Here is a 21,134-nt window from a genome sequence, read left to right on the forward strand (position 1 = left end):
CTTTATTGATGATTTTGGTATTGACCAATTAAAGTTGGATTAATCAATTAGGGTTCATTTTGTTTTACACCACAGTAACCTAGCTAGCTTTTTTTTTTTTAATTATAGAATATTGGAGTGTCACAGCGCCCCAAATCTTAGAAAGGCAGGACCCATAGCAGCTCTGGGGAACCCTGGGGAACCCCCTCTCCCTGACTGTTACCATTGAAATGATTCAGTGGCCTTGACTTGCAAATGAGGCCTGAAAATAAAATATTTATTCAGAACCAATAACATGCTAAATTCAGAACATACCAGGAGTTATACTCTGGAGTTATTGCACCAATTTCTGCAGAAAATAAACAGTTTCTTGGCAACCATCTCATTTTCCAATAGGCATTTGAACCTCTAATGATCAAGAGACTTTGGCAAAGTTCCTTGATCCTTTTCCCAAGTGGTGCCCTGTTTTAAGCTTCCAGAGGACACACTGAGCATTCCAGATCTGTATTCGTTTTCTGAGCTGTAGATACTGACCTATTTTTTTTTTTTTGGCAGAGTTTGACCTTTCCCTGAACTCCCCAATGTGTTTATTACTTTCACCTGCTTCAATGCCCTTATGGCACTCTACCTGAATAATTACAAAAATACAAGCTAGAGTCCTTATGGTTAAAGGCTGAAAACTTCCAATCAAAAAATGGCGTCTGGCAAATGTCTCTTATTGCCAATCAAGTGCTTTGCAAACTTACCCAACTCTGCCTCTTGATTATACTCCTCCCTGGTTGCCACTACTGCCTTTCAGATTTTTCTGATTAGAAGGTAAGGAAACTATAACCAAATAGCCCTGGGTACATAAATCAGGGAAAGATTGCTGAGGTGGTGTCAGCTGCAGTGAATCAGAATTTGAGCCTTTTGTACCCACCCCCACCCCCAACCCCCCGCCGGCCCAGTTTCTGCCCTGGTAGCCTGCAACAATCTGGAGTTCCAAATATTTTCCTATGGAAATTCTGAATTTCATCATCACAATTTCTCAAGTTTACATATGATAACTCTTTTATTACTAAGTTAGTGAATTTTATGTGTAGCCTGATCGATTAATATTTTGGGTTAGAATATCAAGCAGTGCTTCTTAGTGCTAGGTATACAGATTAGCAGAGTGTGAGAAGAACACAAATCCTATCATCTGATTACAGTTGCTTTTTTATCATCCCTGGAGTGGATCATGCAAAGTAATCTATTTCTACAATTTTATAATTTTTGACTAATTAAAGGAAAGTCTTGTAAGTAGTCATAAGAGATTCAATTGTATTACTCTTGAATATCAAAAATAGCTGAATTTGACTATAGAAAGTTAACTCTAGATGAAAATTATGTGTCATTAGGATATAAATGTATCACCTATATATCACAGTATAAATACATAAAATATTAAACATGTATAAGAAAGATACTCTTTTAAAAAGATAAGCCCTTCACTTTCAGGTCTTGTTTATGAAATTCATTTGGCTACAATAATTCTATTACATAGGTTCGAAGGTACATTTCAGCTCAGCTTTCTCCAAGACATTGCTAATCTTGTACTAGTGGAGTCCAAATAAACACAGGGTTTCTGCTGTTTTATGTGTTTTTTCATTTGTTAGTGCTTTAGTTTTAAATAAACCACTGAAGTACTTCACACATTGACGTCTGGTGATTTCTAGTAGCTAGAACAGATAGGAACCCAAAACAAGCCTAGAAAATTTAAAATTAATGAATTAATCTATCCCTCTGAGCTACCAAGCTTTACTCATAAGATAGCTTCTTTCCTAGACTATGTAGTGTAATAAGCTTGAAAACAATGTTTTCTGAGCACAGCAAAATAATGCAGCAAATCAGAAAAATGAAGGGCCGTTGCAGGGGTGGAGATGAAAAAGCAAAACAAAATAAAATACAGAAAGTACGGCAGTCATAATAAATTGATCCCATTTACTGTAATTCAGGGTTTCTTATCCTCAGCAGTGTTGACTTTTTGGGAGGAGGATTTGGATAGGAGTGGGGGTGGGGGAAGGGTTGTCCTGTGCCTTTTTGGATGTTTAGCAGCAAACTTGGCTTCTGTCCCCCAGATGCTTGTTTTACCTTCTTTCCTTCCCTGTTGTCCCCACAGTTGTGACAAACAAAATTGTCTCCAGACAGTACCAGAGTTCCCTTGGGGGGCAAAATTGACCCCTGTTGAGACCACTGATGTAGCCTTTAACAAGTATAAAAACCTTCGAGGTCCATCAAAGCATACTTGTGATAGTCCTTGTTATAACTTGAAGCCATCAAAAAGTTTGTCTTTAGCTCGTTCTCTTTAATTTGACAGGTAAACGTGCTACGTTTCAGAAAGCCCTATATTCTACAGACTGGAATTTTAAAGTAAATTGATAGTGCTTGTGTGGTAAAGGTCAGTAATTTTAGAAATTTACATACAAGGAACCATTTTAAAGTCCTGTGACATGGAAAAATTATTGAAGATAATCATTTTGTAAAATATTTGCTTGCCTGATTATGCAGTCAAGTATTACAGGTCCTCTGGCATGGCCCTTTAAACTGATACTAAAATTATCTTCAGTTTCCTGAGCGCACATTATATAGGACAGTAAGCGGAAACAGCCGGAGCACAATAGGAAGTGTGGGGAAGTTGGCCTCAGATCCATGTTTGGATTTGTTGGACAGTCAAAACTGGAAATGAATAAAGATCCCTCGAAACAAAGAAAGTTCCTCTCAAGATTGTTCTTGATAGTTCAGATAGCAAGTTGTACCTTTCCTTTATTCATTTGGATATATTTTCCCAAATAAAAAGTGTGATGTGGCTCCAACCTTTGATCTGTTTAAAACTGAACATATTGGAAAAGATAACTTATATTCTTTCTAGGGATTTATTTTAAAAAATGTATCTGGTTATTGAATGCCAAATGTGTATATGCACCTTTCTTATACTGGCTATACATATCCAAATGGGATCAAATAGCATGATTGACAGAATCATCTATTGCGATAATATTTTGAATTTCAGATTCAGAAACCGTTACCAATTAGGTAGTCTCTTCAAGAAAACTCAAGTTTGGAAGGACCGCTTCCTGTAGGAGAGTGGCTGTCTGTCTACAGCTGCCTCAGATTAAAGTTTGCTTATGCAATAGAATTTTAAACCTTAGATTCTGCCTTGCCAGTTGGAATTTAATGTTTTTCCCTTTCCTGCATTTTCACTATTATTCTTTAACCTCTGAGTTCTGTAATTTGTACCTGTGTTTCCTTAACATAATTTTAGTCTATGGTGTTAACTTTTCTATGGTATACTTTTTGTATTTTAATTTTTCCTCATATCTTATCTTTATGATTGTATACATTCTTCCCTATTTTATCTTTTTTTAATTTTTGCTTAATCTTCCTCGATATTATTCCTGTTTTTATGTATTTTCATTATAATTCACATATTGACTAGAATATTCTATAGAAATTTTTTATCCTTATCCCATTTTCTTTGCACTTATTTTAAATGTTATTTATTTACTTATTTCTTTTGTATGACTATTATCTGTATTTTTCTATTGATTTTCACATCTTTGCCTTTCATTAAAAGGCTAGATATATGAGGAACAGCTATAAAATCCGTGTTCTGGGAAGAAGATTTTGAATATGTTACTCTTACAGTCCCCTAAAGCCTACTCTAAAATCTCAAGTGTCAAAAACTCAACTATCTACAGGAGCCAGACAGAACTGGTGAGGACTGGGATGAACCCAAGAGTATGTGTCTCTACCACATGGGCAGCTTCCATTTTGTACCAGTAGATTGCTGCCATGTGAAAGGCTGAGGCATAGCATTGCCAGATCTTCCAGGTTTTCAAAAGGTGTCAGAAATATGGATTCTCTTGGTTTCTAAATACTGGAAAATACTTTTATAACATGTTAATACTATGTAGGTCAAACAGAATGCCAGACAGTGATATCCGACTACTTTTCAAAGCTATTGCAGGAACAGTTAAAGGAAGGCTATATTGTTAGCCAATTCAATGATTTCTTAAATCAGGAGGTTGTTTCACTCTTATCCAGTCATTCTGAGAGTTAGAAATTAGCACTATTTAGCTTGTCTTTCTGTCTTAGGGTACTTTTCTAGTAATAATAACCTTAATGATCAGGATTCTCTTCTCTTTTAGGAATAAATTTATTTTCTACCTTTTGGTTACTTGAATCCTGAAGAGATTAAGTATTAGTAGATTTCTCTCTGTGTTAAGAAATTGCCCTATACATTTACAGCTATCATGTGTGGTCTTGTCTTACTATTTTTTGTTATTTCTATTTTAATACTACCCATGGAAGTCTCGTTAAATATAAAGGGCATTTCTAGAATTATTCTCAAATTATCATAAAACAGAATGATTAGGAAACAATATTAAGAATTCTAGAGAATATTGTATAAATAGAATGTTGCATAAATAGAAAGATGAGAAATGTTGAATAAAGTGGAAATGAGGTAAGTCATTGCTATGTTTAGAGAAAATAATATAATCTTGCTTACAAAATATTATAGTAAGTAGAAAAAAATCATACAAGGTGAATGAAAGCAGGATGAAGTTAACTGGAGTGATTTATAAGAAAGTCATTGTTTCTAAATGGATTTCCACATTTGTTCAGAAACGTTGAAGAGAATTATGAAGTTCCAAAGGAATTGGTAATCCTGTTATTGATTTCTAGATCCCAAATACCCAGCACTGTTCTAGAACAGTAGAGGATAGTGAAATTGAGAGCAAATTGATTTTTTTTTTAATACTTTGTCATATGCTGTATCATTCAACACTTAACACTATGGAGTAATCAGGAGAGTCATTATCCCTATAGAAGCTGAGACTAAGGAGAATGAACAATGTTACCGAAGACACATGGTTAGTTCTTAGATGTCAGAAATATAACTGTAGGCTCTTTGATTCCTGGTCTATCATGCCATTCTGCTGTTCTGCTATATTATCATTCATTGGTAAATAGATAGTCATGGCAATCATAAAATGTACTGGGGAATCCATTACTCTTGTGAGTTTACATGTGGATACACTGGGTAAGATTCTCAATAATTGACAATGGGTCTTTTTATTTTTTTTAATACAGGTTAGAACATACAAGAAACTAATGGTGAACCTCTAACCTGTATACTCCTTTTTGATTATACTGTATTTTCAGTTGGTTGAACTATATGATTTTTTTCTTAGACTTGAGTTTCTGGTTGAGCTTATTTAAATCCAAAGCTGTCATACTTTTTGTGAGTTTTTTAAATTTAATTTGAGAGAGAGAGCATGAGCAGGGAAGGGGGGAGGGGCAGAGAGAGAGAATCTCAAGCAGGCTCTGCCACTGTCAGCGCAGAGACTGACATAGGGTTCGAACCCATGAACCACAAGGTCACGCATGACCTGAGCCGAAACCCAAGAGTCAGATGCTTAACTGAGCCACTCAGTACCCCCCATACCTTTCATATTAAATAAGTGAGAAAGAAGGGAGGCAGTCACGAAACATACTCCTGTGCGATTTTCCTGTTTCAGCCATTTGCAGAGTTTCCACTGATTGTTCTAAACATGTGACCTGAAAACAGAGGAGTAAGTTTTGTCACTCTGCTCTAAAAAGAAAATAATTCTAGTGTGGTCGTTTTCAACTGAAATTTGAAGAGAGGGAACAGGGCCATCAGCCCTTCTAAATAATGGCTCTCTTCATCCTCCTGGTCCATCTCAAAGCAGGCGCTTCAACTCTTGTTCTCTTAATCCTGTTGAAGGCTTGTGCTTTAGATATGTGGAAAAGCTCTTGATTTGAATTCTGCAAAAATGCAGAATGCAAAATGAAGATGAGGTCCTTCTGTAGTCAGGTTTTGTTACTCAGTAGTTAGCTCAATTTTCAGTATAATTTTTTCGATTTACATCTTATCAGGAAGCAGGATAGAACAGCAGGTCAACATCATGATTGTGTGCTTTTGCTATTGATTATATACTTATGTATACTTCTACGGAAGTTACCAGGAAACCTCTGAAAAATTGCAGAATGAGAGCTCTGTGTCAGAGTACAATTCCTGCCTTTTACTGAGACCTGAGACAGAGAACTGATCTAGGTGGATATATTACTTCTGGGCCAGTGTTGCTTTGTTTTCTTTTGTTTTTATCATTTCCAGTTTGAACCCTGATCATAAGAGCGAAAGTTCAGCCCAACAATTTGTTCATTTTCATTCATTCTCTCCTGCACGCCCTCTCCTTCCTCTGCACCTCCCTCTCCCCAGCCGGTTGCACTTTTCCTGGAAGTAAACAGTAGATGTTACATATATTAACACTGTGCTCCATACAGTGCTTTTGGGTGTGCTCTCTGTGCAATTCCATGGCAGTCGTAAATTAATTAAAAGTAGACAGGAACCACAGAAAAAGAAAGTTCTTTTTTTCTCCCCCCTCCCCCCTTTCTTTTTCTATGGGTAAATAGCTCGTTCCTTTGTTCCTGGGTGCACGATTTCATTTCTGCCATTATTGTCCTCATTGTTCTCTGAAACAGGAGGGGTCTGGGCCAGGAGCAGCAAGGTCTCAGCTAATGACGGGAAGTCTTTAAAGTTTGCGCTGCATTTCATCTTCTCTGTGGGAGTTTTAGGACGTATCCAGTGTTTGATCCCCACCGCGCAACTTTGCTTCTAGTTAATTAACAGATCCCCCATTACACACTCTCATCTAGAAGCACATGGGAGGCCTATTGGGAGGTAATTCAAGGCCAATCTGAGTGATGGCAAGAATTAGAGAAATCAGTTGTTTTAGGGCTAATGTTCAGGAAATAAAGATGCCCCATTTTAGAGATCTCATTTGAAATTTTTGATTTTTTTTCTTTTCTATTTAAAAATAGAAGATAAGGGAATTATTTTGTCCATATAGTCTTACTGTGACTATTCAGGAGAGTTTGAACTTAGAACTCTTTATGACTGCATGGAAGAAAAAATAAAAATGAGAAAAAAAGCTAGACAGACAATAGTATGAGATGATGCAAGGCTAACAAGAATTTTTTGTTGCCTTTTTATTAGCTGTCTTTCCCTGCCCAGCTGATTAACCGGGTCCTAACTCCTAACTGTCCACAACAACTTTTCCAGGACACATGAGGCAGAATAGCTGGCCGGAACATCTCAGTAGTGGCTCATTTTACAGTCAAGGCTAAATCATACTTCGTTCTCATGTTGCTGGTTTGTTTCCAAAGGTGTCAAAGTGATTTACAAATAATAAATAGTAGCTTCAGTATTAGGATCACCTCCCCTTCTAGCCTCTTTCCAGATGAATGTTGCAAAATAAAACAAAGATCCAAAGTTAGAAGTTGTCACATTGATGCCAGGATAGAGCCCTCATATTTCAGTGACTCTGCTATCCTGGATCCCAGGTAGTCCAGGTTTGGGTAGCATTTGAAAGGGAACGCCTTGTTTAATTTCTTACCCTTCTACAGTTTCCCCAGCCCTATGAGCAGTGACCCCCTTTATCTAATGAATTAGGAGCTACTCCTGCCTTGCAATTCTCAGTTCGACACTTGGCAATGAGAATCAAACCGGGGCTATTTAGTGCAGCAGTAAATGGCCCGCCACATTAGCCCCCTGGCATGCTAAGCTATTAGGTTGTTTTACTGTTGTTAAAGTTACATTTGTTAGGTGGAGTTGCTGCCCTTCCATACAGACTCAGCAGTGCCTGATACTGGCGGAGGCGGCACGTGTACAAAACGTGTGCCATGCGGGACCCGAACGGCCAGGCAGTATGGCTGTGCTGCACATAAGAAGCATTCTTCTGTCTGAAAAAGCAGACACATGGATTATTATGATTCAAAACGAAGAAGAAAAGGAGACCACTGGACAATCATGATTTTTGCACTTTGCTGTGACTAAACTAATTACATGGGCTCGATTAACCATTAATTTATAGCAGTTTTTAAGTGAGCCACTAATTGTCATAGTGCCATGGAGAAGAAAGGCCAGGGATGAGAGGCACTAAATAAACTGGTGTGGCACTCCACAGACCAGCAGCCAGTGCTGCACACACACACTGGAGCTGGGCAGAATCTTCAGGAACCAAAAGATGAGCATGGGAATGAAGGAGAGATATTCAGGGTGCTTCAGTGGTGGTGGGTGCATGCGTGCATGCGTGCGTGCTTGTGTGTGTGTGTGTGTGTGTGTGTGTGTGTGTGTGTGTGTGTGTGGAGAGGGGGAGAGAGAGAGAGAGAGAGAGAGAGAGAGAGAGAGAGAGAGAGAGAATATTTCTGCAAAGAAAGGAAAATGCCAGTACTATATAGCTCCATGTAGCCAGCTTGCAGGGTTGAGTTGGCATTTGGTAACTTGGTAGCGGCTGCCAGTGTGTGTGTGGTGGGAGAAGAGGGAATAGACAACAAGAAAAACACATAGAGCTTAAAAAAAGATGTAAAATGATTCACTTCATGCCATATGGACAAAAATGTTGTCACAAAAATAAGGCCAAAAAATAGTGCCAGGTTAGACTTTTAGTTCAAAAACATATGTATAATCATCCCCATGAACATGAATTTTAATTAGTATTTTGATAGAGAGAAACCAGATATTTTTTTAACCTGCTCTGTTCTTGTTTTCTGTTCCTCTCCCAGTTTTAGCCTCCATTAAACATTCATATACTGTATGTTTTGTGTCTGTATGAAGAAAATGCCTTATCCCTGGATTGGTGGGAACGCAAACATCTTGGTTTTCTGTGGCATACAAAATATCTTCCCAGTGGAGCTCACAAGCAGAAACTTATCGCTGGGAAATCTAGAGCTCTCTCAGAGCCCTGGGCACACCAGGAAGGAAGGACGCCATATGCCTTTCCCCTTTGTCAATGGAGGCATCTGTACCCATTTGCTTCCCCAGATCGACTCTTCACACCCATCCACATCTCATCTCCCTGGGATGCCTTTTAAAAATGAAACAAGTTTAGTCTATATACATATTACTATGTGACAGGGCAGTTTTAGAGAAAAATGGGTAAGATTATCACCACAGCAACTTTAAAAAAAATAGAACATATAACTTATTGATAAATAAACTTAATGAATGCTCACATTTTACATATTAGTTTTCTTCCGTCTACTTCTCAAAAGGGTTTCAGATGACATCACTCATCAGAAGATACTGTGCTGAATCATCTTCCCTTAGTAAAGCTCTTTCCCACCTTAAATAAGGTGCCTCAATTAATGCCCTGCATATGATAATGAGATGCTGATATAACAACATGCTTCTGTTAGCAATGAATTTGCTGCTTAGAGGGCCACCCACACCCGAGGGTGGTTTGTTGTTGTTGTTTTTTTTTTTTTTTTTTTTTACCGTAAAAGAATACAGGGGAATCAGATATGTGATTTTAAAGTGATACAATTGAATAAAAAACCTTGTATTATAGATCAGTCAAGTCTTGGTGCAACAGTATTCACCTAGTTTGTATTCTTTATTAAAATCCCTGAGCTTGCCTCTTAGTATTAGCTGTCCTTCATTCTCTTCCAAGGGCAAGGATAAGACCAATGATAGTCTTAGGAAAGGTGAATTTTACCAAGCTCTGGGCGTCTTTCAGGAGTTTCTCAGACTTTTTTTTTTTTTTTTGGCAAACACTAACACAGCCATTCCTTTTTTTCTTTCTTCTTCCCTTTATCCCCTGAGGAAACTCGGGTCCCTTCAGCGAGAGTGTGAGGCCCCGTAGCCTGGTTGACTACACCCTCTTGGTGTTGGCAGTTCTCTCTGGGCTTGTTGTCTAGACCTCTACTCATCCTCAGAGCCATTTGTCATCATTCCTGTGGCGTTTATGACAACAGCAGAAAATGTGCCATTGGGCACTCAGTGATCTCAAGCCACAAATGGAGATCATATCTAACCGTTATTTTGGGACTGCTGCAAGGATGGCTTTCACATTATTAGGCTGCCTCACTTGGGGAAGAGTAGAAAACACTATTGCTAAATACACCTGCCTGCTTTCAGAACTAACGCAGGTGTCTGTTTTCTGAAAACGATGTCCAAGCTTTTGTGTCAGATTGGATTCAGTGGATCTTTTAATTTATTCATTTAATTACTATTTTCAAGCCCTGAATATGAGTTCTAAATGTAAAGAAAGTTAAGAGTTGTTTCTTGCTACAGAGATGCTTGTACATAGGCAAATGTTTCCCTGGCTCTTATGTTTTTAGGACTTCTAGTGGGTTTAGGTTAGTGTAAGGTCTCAAGAAAGTCTTCTGAGAGGAAGAAAAAACATTTTAAAGTTCTAAAATTTTAGAACTTTTCTCTTATAGATCTGTATTCAAGACTAGGAATATATTTGAGCCCTAGTGAAAACATCAAAAGTAATTCAGGCTTCCCGATCCTACTCCCTTTTCCATATCAGAAAGGTAGAGGTAACTGACAGCTGTAGACTATGCAGAGTAGACTCAGGCAGCCTCCTTTCCCACCAGTGATATTCTGGGAATCCTATGAGGATTTGAAAAAATACTCATGCAGGCTATTAATTATGAAATTATTTGCAATTTCAAACTACTGTAAAATAACCTAAATCTCCATCCATTGAATAAATGAAAGTGTGTCCATATAATGAAGTATGATGCGCTGTAAAAAATAATGGAGCACTAATATGGAGACATTTCCAGGATACATTGTTAGTGAAAATTTTAAAAACTTAAGAGAGTATGTATAGACTCTTTACTTTTCTCTACTTTACTCATAGTATACAGTATGCTGTATATTGCACAAGAAAGGACAAATAAGAATGAATGGATATTTGCTTACTGTTACCAAAAATACAGGAGGGATAAGCTAGAATTAATAAAAATAATTACATATAACGTGTGGATGGGAATGAACAGAAGGGATGGGGATGGAAGTAAGTCCTCAGAGTTACCTTTATATATAGTTTTGACTTTTGGAAAATTCAAGTACCATGTATGGGATGGGAATGGGAACATATCTGTAATATTTGATACTAACATTGATGGAAAGCTGAATGATGATTATTGTTGGTACAAGGCAATGAAGGGCAATCATGAGATTGATACCTATTGCTTTGTATCTATTACTGGTACTTTCCCATTAAATTTATTTATTTCTTTTCTTTCCCACTAAATTTATTCCTTAATTATTATTTTCTTGCATTTCTACACTACCAATAATCGCTTCTTCCTCTCCCATGCTAGTAGTCCTTTTGACAAGAGAGGAAAATAAATGAAACTATTAATAGTTTTTTCATTTTGGCAATAATTTGAGCCAATGATGTGATTTTATATCGTGTATTCTCAGGAGAGGAGGATACAGAATCAGTGCATATTCTTTGCCAGTTTCTCAGTCTTTACAATTATTAAAAAACATACATTATAGGAAATATTACTTGCTTCCTGAGCCACATTGTTTTTTTTCCTTTTTATTTACTAGAAAATGCCAATATGTACCATTTTCTACTAATACATAACTATCTCCCTGAAAGTGTAACATGCTTTTGGGGTTAACCTTCTGGAGGCAAGAGACTAGTCATTAGTAAAATTATTTTAAGAAAATGAAACACGACTATGGAAAGGAAAAAGGAAACTAAGGCTCAATAATGGTTAATTACCCAGTGCCCCAAAATGTTAATATTTTATTTTTTAAAAATATTTTTAATATTTTTTTTTATCTTTGAGACAGACAGAGCACGGGCAGGGTAAGGACAGAGAGAGGGGGAGACACAGAATCTGAAGCAGGCTCCAGGCTCTGAGCTGTCAGCACAGGGCCCTGTGCGGGGCTCAAACTCATGGACTGCGAGATCATGACCTGAGCCGAAGTTGGACGCTTAACCGACTGAGCCACCCAGGCGCCCCGACCCAAAATGTTAATATTTTAAACTTCTTCCTAACTTCTGCTCTGGATCACTGCTTCAGCATGGTCGTATACCTCCTTTATAAAACAAAGATGGGAGATGTGCATTATTTAAAAATTGGTGTGTATTGGGCCATCTTGAGGCAATTTTTTTTTTTTTTGGTGGGAGGAGAACCCATGACTTTGATGATGGATAAAGTAACCTATGGGGTCATATTCTCATCTTTTGATCCTGATGTCGCTGTTCACCTGAGGGAAGCAAAGGAAGAAGGGCATGTGAATCATGAGGTTTACTTCTTTATTGGTGTGGAATTTGTATTCGGTTTAATAAAAATTTATTGGCACCTGTTTTGTGTCTAGCACTTGAGTAATTCCTTTTACTCAATGACCTTGTCCTTAAATAGGCAAAATTTCATAGAGTTTCACCAAGTTCAAGCAGTCTGAGAACTAAACATAGTGTATAGGTAGAAAGCCAGAAGATGACTATAGTGATGTATAGAGTGAGCACCCTGTGTGTTTCTAATGAGAATGAAAGGAATTTACGAAGCCTAAATATCCTCTGTTTAGTTTTAAGTCAGTGATCATGATATTAAAGAAAGTTGTATCGTTCCACATATCAGTGCTTTTCATCATGCAGTGACATAGTGAAAAAAAATAACCAAGTAGAGACGTCAGTTCCCCATATCAAAAGCTATGAAATATAAGTGCTCCCAGCCAAAGAAGGCAAGATCTGGAATTTTTTTTTAAATGTGGATATATAGAATAAATATGCAACCCTCCTGATAATGTTGGCTGATGAAATGAAATTCACCAACTGTAATTCTGGCACGGAGAGACACACATAGTGCCCGCATGCGCGCATGCGCGCACGCGCGCGCGCGCGCGCGCACACACACACACACACACACACACACACAATGTGCACACACACGCGCGCATATACACACATACCCTCAGCATATCCTTCATCATTTGCTATCTTATTTACATTTCATTTGCTAGAGTAAATTCTATCATTTGAACTTTAAAAAAATGTATTTCAATATTACTTAGGGAAAAATAGGAAATAATGTGATTGGCTTTCAAATAGCTTATTACCATTCATATACTCTCAAGATAAATTATACTAAAGGAAAAAAAAAACAGAAAGAAAGAAACCCTGTTTCAGCTTCCAAAACATTCTAAATGGACACTTAGCTCTAAGTAATCAAAATTGCTTTAGTTGTGCAGAGCGGCATTAAAAGCCTTGTCCACTAATTGAGTGAAGCAGTGCTGTGGAGCAGTCCTGTCCCCTCATTAGGTGAACTTGCAGGCACTGTTTGTCATACTGGGTTGCCGGCCTCAATCTAACAGTACTGCTGGCTCAAATTAGCAGTAATTCATTATGACACAGTATGTCCTTCTGTGAAACAACAATGTGAAGCCCATGGGGCATCTGTCTGCCACTTGCACTTCCTTATCACATTCCTTCCCACTTCAGGGCAAGTGACCACCTTCGCCTGAGCCTTCTAACTTCTTTAGCTAACTGGTGATTGGAGATGCAGTTTGAGTGAAGCATTGCATCCACCTCCCTTCCACAGATGTTGTAGAGAGGAAGAGGGTGGGTATCAATGGGCCCAGTCCTTCTGGAAAAAGATGACATGTTCTGAAGGAAGCAGAGTGCTCTTGTGTATATGTGTGAGTGCAAGGACTTCTTTTTGAATGCAAATACCTCCCTTGTTGTCAGATCATAGGGGATATTAATAGAAAATATTGAGGTAAAATGTTCATAAATGTGATAGAATTCTGAAAAGAATGAAAGGTTTCTGACCATATACGTTCAGCTATTCAGCGACACATTTGGAAAGAAACTTCATGTTTATACGATGAGCATTGCTGTTCAAAACGCAACTTTTCTACTCTTATGAGCAGGTAGATTGCTATCACTAGGGAAAAGTTCTAGCAGTCATGCAATTGGATACTTCCTCTTGCCAACTCTAAATTTTGTGTTGTGTCAATTAGCTCATTGTGTTGATTCAGATAATTTCTTCTGTCTATGGAGGAACAACTAAATTCAGCTGCTAAAGAATCTCTAAACCATGTCTGGATACAGCTTTTCCTCTGAGATCCTTAACTTGACCATGGATGTAGAAAACTTTGCACATATTGACTGTTGACTCTACAGCGTTGGGTACTTATTAGTCAATGAGTGAGGTTCAGGGCTGTTGTGCCCCCACTGTTTTTCCAAGGCTGAGCCTAATCTCACTGTAGGACATCTACTCCAAGTAATACGGGCCTGGTGGGATTTTAACAGCATTAAAAGCCTGCCGCCTAACATACCATTTATCATTTGAAATTCCACAATTAGACTCATTCCTTTGGATGATATTTAGAAAACATAAAACACAAACTTTTCTTGATATAATCTGATTGCTTAAGCTGGTTCATACATTACGATTAGTTACTAGTAATTATTTATCTACTATTTATTTCTGTAAACTCTATCCCTTCATAAAAAGCACTCTAACAAAATCCATCAGTTTAGAAATAGTACCCATTACCTCATTTTACAAAATTCTTACATTAAACATAGATACATGTTTTTAGATAGTAGTTCTTAATGAGTCTTGACTGAATTCCTGCTTTCTTCACCAAATCTGCTTCATCCCTATTCAGTCTTCACAGTTTCAGTGAATAGCAACTCCATCCTATTTGCTCATTCCAAACACCTAGGAGTCATCCTTGACTTCTAGCTTTCACTCACATCCATATCCAATTAATTCACTGGCAAATGCTTTCTGCAAAAATATACATTCTGAATTGACCACTACCATTCTGGCTCAAGATAACACAAACTGTTGCCTGGAATATTAAAATAGACTCTTCAGACCTACCTTCACTCTATTTATAACATAGCTTTGAAAATAAAATAAGTGGTGTCATTTTAGTTGTCAAAAGGTCTGGGGATTATTACTGGCATTTAGAGATGCAAAATGACTTACCATGCATTTGATGGTGAGGACAAGGAGGAGTTACCCACAGAAAATTCCACTTTTGCTCAAACCCCTTCAATGGCTGCTAATTTTTCTGAGAATATAAGGCAGTAGTATTACAATGGCCTACAAGGCATTACACAATCCTTCCTTCTCCCTCCCTCACTTATCTGATCTCATTTCCTGTTAACTCTCATTCATTCACTGCATTACAGCCACTCTGAAAATACAGTCACGCTGGCATGCTATTCCCACCACCTGAAAAGTTCTTCCCCCAATATACTAGTCTTACTCCTTCACCTCCTTATTCAAATGTCTTCTTTCTCAGTTACCCAGTTGTAGAGTATCTTTTCAGATTCCTAACCACAAGCTATTTTGCCACTGAAATACTGATCACTATCCAACATATTTTGTTATATTCTGGTCTTTCTTCACTTACCAGACTATATCTTACAGTATCTTACATGAGAGATTTTTGTCTGTTGTTTTGTTTCCTGTTATTATCACGTAGCTTAGACTATCTGGTACATAGTAGGTGCTCAAAGAGTTATTGAATGAAAGAATTTAAACTCATAAAAACCTTAGGCAATATTGCATTAAAGAAATGAAAATTTAAAAGCTGAGGGGCTAGTAGATTAGTCAAGATACACATAGCTTAGTAAAGAGAGAAGTTTTCACCTGTTCTCATGAATACATGTATTTATTCATCCACTAAGTATTAAACTCCAATTTAAATCAGGTACTTTTATAGGTGCTAGAGGTAAAGCAATGGAGAAAATAGGTAAGGGCATGTAACAAAACTAGTTTTAGAGATGGTAAGTGCTATGCAGGAAATAAAAGGAAGAAGGGGGTACTGACAGGTGGCAGGGGGAGGCCTCCAATTATTGTATATTTCCCACTGTAACCTGACTAACTCATTTCTACACTAGTAATAATTAGTTTGTTTGATATACAGTAAAACCTTGGTTTGTGAGCATAATTTGTTCTGGAAACATGCATGTAATCCAAAGCACTTGTACATCAAAGCAAATTTCCTCATAAGAAATAATGGAACCTCAGATGATTCATTCCACAACCAAAAAATATTCATATAAAATGATTACAATACTGTAATATGATACAGAGTAATAAAATAGAAAATATAAAGAAAATAACTTAACCTGCACTTACCTCTGAAAACCTTGTGGGTGGTATAAGACAGACAAGAAAGAGGAGGGTTACTGTGTAGGATGACTTTCACGATCACTAAGGGAATTACTGCTATCTATTGACTCAATGGAATCTTTTTCTGCATGGGGGCCATTGTATATGCTCACACAGATGTTGATTACAGTATGGTATTAATGAACTCTTGTCATATACTGTATTTAATGAAGTTGGCAGTAAGGCAGCAGAGGAAAAGGTCTATACCTGCAGGCAGCCTGACCTAGAATGAAGCAAAGCATTCCTAAGCTTACTCTTGTGTGGAAAAGCAAAGGACTGTCCATAGGTGCTTTGAAGTGACAAAAAATTCACTAGTGCCAGTTGTGGGCACCTTCCAACGTTCTGAAAAATCACTGATTTCTGCCAAACACCACGGCCTGAGAAGGAGCATTTGAACATGGGAGATGATCGCCTACAATCCCACAGTGGGAGAGAGGAAGAAAGAGAGAGGAACCATGGGCTCAGTGGTGATCATATGACATTTGGCATCATGTACTACGTGTGTTGCAAGACACTTATCAAGTTAAAATGTATTAGCAAACACTTGAAAAGAAAATAAAGTGGGGAATTGATACACAAACAGGTATATTTTGAAGAGGTCTATGTGGCCTGTTGGAAATAAAATGGATTATGATGTGGGCTGTCTTGGGTTCAAGGATCAGCTCTGCTCCATGTTGACCATGTAACCCTGGACACTTAAGTTCACCTCCGTATTCTCATTTGTTAAGTATTAAGAATGCACACTTCATAGGTGGCTGTGAAGTAAGAAAGTGGTATAGATAAGGTATCTAATACATAATAAAAGAATAAATGGGTTTTTTTGTTTATTTTATTTAATTTTTAAAGGTTATTTATTTCGAGAGAGAGAGAGAGAGAGAGAGAGTGCACAAGCAGGGGGGCGGGGAGAGACAGAGAGAGAGAGAGAGAGAGAGAATATCTCAAGCAGGTTCTGCATTGCTAGTGCCAAAGCGGACATGAGGCTCAAAATTACTAACCATGAGATCATGACCTGAGCCAAAATTGAGAGTTGGATGCTTAATTGACTGAGCCATCTACGTGCCCTGATAACAAACGGTTTTTTGAAAGACTTTTGGCTACTGCACAGGAAATGGACCTGGATACGGTACCCCAGAGGGCATCTGTGTGCTGAGGAGAAAGATCAGGTTATTATGAGGTCACTAAGTACCAACTGAGAGCCTTTATAAAAATCCTTTCGCCTGGGTCACGATCTCGCGGTCCGTGAGTTCGAGCCCCGCGTCAGGCTCTGGGCTGATGGCTCAGAGCCTGGAGCCTGCTTCCGATTCTGTGTCCTCCTCTCTCTCTGCCCCTCCCCTGTTCATGCTCTGTCTCTCTCTTCTCAAAAATAAATAAACGTTAAAAAAAATATTAAAAAAAAATGGGGCACCTGGGTGGCTTAGTCGGTTAAGCGTCCGACTTCAGCCCGGGTCACGATCTCGCGGTCCGTGAGTTCGAGCCCCGCGTCGGGCTCTGGGCTGATGGCTCAGAGCCTGGAGCCTGCTTCCGATTCTGTGTCCCCCTCTCTCTCTGCCCCTCCCCCGTTCATGCTCTGTCTGTCTCAAAAATAAATAAATGTTAAAAAAATATATATTAAAAAAAAATCCTTTCTTTCCCCACTTAAATAGCAATATACAATTTGTATGAAATTTTTGTTATTGTATTTAATAACTTTATGCTATTATAAAAGTTATTTATTTGTGAAATGTTTAGAAAATGTAGATTAACAAAAGAAGAAAGTAAGAAATTCCTGTAATTCTAAAATTAGCATTGTCACCTTTCAGCTATCAGCACAGAGCCGAACATCGGGCTCTATCTCACAAAAGGCATAACCGACTAAGCCACCCAGGTGCTCCTGGGTTGAGTCTTGAGGGAGAGTAGATAAAGAAGAATTGCATAACATGGTCAAGTTGTCCCATGTGTAGAGTTTGGGACTGCAGCAAGGAGAACATCTAAGGAACATATAATGGTCCTGTAAGAGAAGAATAAGAATGTAGAGAAGGGCAATAGCTATTGAAATGGAGGGGAAAGGACAGATTTTGTAAATATTTAAGAGATGGGATGAGCATGATTCCATGGCCAATTAGATGTCGAAGGTGAGGGGGGGGGGATCTCCCTTCAGTCTTATAAGAACTTTTTAATTAAAGAGTTGTAATTTTATGTAAATCACCTCTTTAATATCTTCTGAGTTCAGATAAATTAAAAAAATCTGAGTTATAGCAAAGACTATTTCTGTTTACATAGTAGATGGATGTAAGTAGGCAACTGTTGTTTCGTATTTCAGCATGCAACACCACCCATGCAAGTCCTTTCCTTTGGGAGAACTGCTTCTTCATTCTCTGCCTGTGACGATGGTACACAACAGAGTCCTATCCAATCATAGAACTTCATTCTGATTGCCATTATGAGTGATTCAAAGAAAAAGCCCTGGTTTTTCCAATATGTATACACAAGTAATCTTCCCTTATGACATTTCATCTTCCCATTGAATGGTAATTAAAATACCTGTACCTTTTTGCTATGGCATGAATAATTATAATAAGAGTAAAAAGATGATATAACATTGATTATCTACAATAATAGTGGTACTCAATGGACCAGGCACTCTTGAATTTGACATGCATTAACTCACGTAATACTGTTAACACCATATAAGGCATGCATTATTATAATTCTTCTTTAAAAGATGAGAAAGTAAAGGAACCAAGACATAAAGTAACTTTCCAGTGGTCAGGAAAAAAAAAAAGTGCTGGAGCTAGGATAGCCTGAGTTATCAAAATTTTCAATAGAGGAGATGTGGTATTTGTTTTTCGTTATCTTAAGGAATGATACTTAAAAGTAAATATCTTTTCTATAACGTTCAACTTGACTTTCAATTACTCAGAATTTCCTGGGAACAAACTAAGATGATTGATCTATTTTTTACTTAATACTTTAATTAGCTTGGTAATCAACTATATAAATTCTATTTCCATTTGGTGCTAATGGTGACGCTATGTTATGTTTATCTGGTATGGATCATCTCACTTATTTTATCACTGGAAATTCCTACTTTATAATTTTTCACCTTATTTAATTCATTTATACACATTATAATATCTATTGTACAGTTAACTTCTCAAGTACAGAATCCATGTGTGATTAATCTTCCTAGCCTTCAGAGTACGCAGAAAAAGGAGAAATTACTGTTTACTTTGGGGCTCTGGAAACACATTAGTTCAATTATCACCTTGAATATGAGAAAACTAAAGTTCAGAAAGATCTTGCAACCTATAAGTCAAGGCCTGAACTCATATTCCATTCTGGATAATCCCAAAACACATGTTGTTTTTATCTCTAAATTCTACCTTATAACGTATACAGTATCTTACAATAAGTACTCAGGTACTTTGATGAGTGTTGAATAGATAGATGATGGTTGTTACTTAGCAAATCTCCAACTTAAACCAAAGCAGTGTATGAATGCACTTTAGAGAAGGGAATGGAACTTATTTAAATTCTAATAGCAGAAAATATGCTTGAATAGTCAACATGTATTAAATAAAGAGATTAGCCACTATAGGTTACATAACTGGAATGGATCAAGCTGCTTAATCATAGAACTCTTTTACCATTATGAAATTGGGTAAATTTGAGACAGCCCCATAAAATAATGTAGCTCCCATTTTTTAAATGAATTCATATTAGAATTAAAAGTTAGATAGTATTGGGAAACTTCAATTTTATGTCACTGAAATTTAATATTTTTAAAGTATATGTTTTCTCATATACTTACCTTGTTTCATTTGGCAGCTAAAACTTTATAACAGTCATTCTTTTTTAAGTTTATTTATTTATCTTGAGATAGAGAGAAAGAAAGTAGGGGAGGGATAGAGAGACACACACACAGAATCTTAAGCAGGCTCAGCACTGTCAGCATGGCACCTGATGAGAGGCTCGAACTCACAGACTGTGAGATCGTGACCTGAGCTGAAATCAAGAGTCAGACAGCTGAGCCATTCAGGCACCCCTAATAGTCATTCTTAAATCGAGAATTCTAAAATCACTAAAGTATCTATGTGAATTCCAACTTTTAACAAATCGTATTCTGAACTATCACCATAGTTTGGATTAAAAACATTTTCCTTTCACTATCAGTCCTGATAAAGTGACAATTATACTTGGATTGTATTATAGTACTTGGAACTCTGTGGAAAGACTATCTCTGAAGACTAGTTTAAAAGTAGAACATCTTCCTATTATTATATTAGTGGTATTTAAACTTGGCATGGCTTGGCAAGTTTATGGCTTGGGTTTATAGTTTTAACTCTTACGTTTAGTTATATGATCCATTTTGAGTTAGTTTTTTACATGGGATTGAGGTAGGGGTTCTATTCCATTCTTTTGCGTATAGATATCCAGTTGCCCCCAACCATTTGTTGAAAAGACTATTATTATGTTCCAATACTAATTCTCAGATGTTACCTGGGTGTCCTATCATTCAATTCAATCTGACAATATCTGCAGTTAGCATCAGATCCCAGAAGTTAAAGTGTAAGGTCCCCAATGATTGCTCTTATTCAGAAAGTAACTGCAAGTACTGTCCCCAGGCAATGGGCACTTCTGCCTGCCAGAATTGGCTGCAAATTTGGGAGTTCCCACCATACTCCTTTAGCTTCGGTAATTCACTAGCATGACTCATAGAACTCAGGGAAGTGCTATACGTATTATGATTGTTTTATTATAAAGGATTCAAATGAATAACTTAGTTGAAGAGATACACAGGATGTGTCTGGAAGGGTCTTGAGCACAGGAGGTTCTGTTTTTGGGGAGTCAGGGTGTGCCACCTTCCCAAACATCAGTGCTCACCAGGAAGCTCTCTGAATCTCATTGTTTAGAACTTCCATTAAGGTTTCATTACATAGGCATGATTGATTAAATCATTGACCATGTGATTAAACTCAGTGTCAAGCCCCTTTCCTCAGAGTCTGGGGTACTGGGGTCCTGAAAGTTCCAGTCCTCAAATCACATGATTGCTTTTTCCACAACCTCTCCCATCCTGAAGCTATCTAGGGGCTCTGTTATGAGGCAAGTATAGCATAACAAAGGCATGCCTATCACTTGGTGAATTCCAAAGGTTTTTGAAGCTCTGTGCCAGGAATCAGGGA

The 21,134-nt window shown here is 37.6% G+C and overlaps 1 protein-coding gene across 8 annotated transcripts in view; it reads left to right on the forward strand.

Annotated features, from left to right (window-relative positions):
* SOX5 (SRY-box transcription factor 5) overlaps nt 1-21,134 on the forward strand; it is a 1,021,040-nt gene that overhangs the window by 321,323 nt on the left and 678,583 nt on the right. The window contains exon 1 of one of the 8 annotated variants that reach the window (XM_040488999.1): nt 18,323-18,341. The exons of the other annotated variants lie outside the window; for them this stretch is intronic. The gene's annotated coding sequence lies outside the window, so the exon portion shown is untranslated. Of the gene's footprint in view, nt 1-18,322; nt 18,342-21,134 lie in introns of those variants that run through there. 8 annotated transcript variants of the gene reach the window in all.

Source organism: Herpailurus yagouaroundi, unplaced genomic scaffold (assembly GCF_014898765.1).
Source record: "Herpailurus yagouaroundi ecotype Mexico unplaced genomic scaffold, PumYag 166, whole genome shotgun sequence".
Lineage (NCBI taxonomy): Eukaryota > Metazoa > Chordata > Mammalia > Carnivora > Felidae > Herpailurus > Herpailurus yagouaroundi.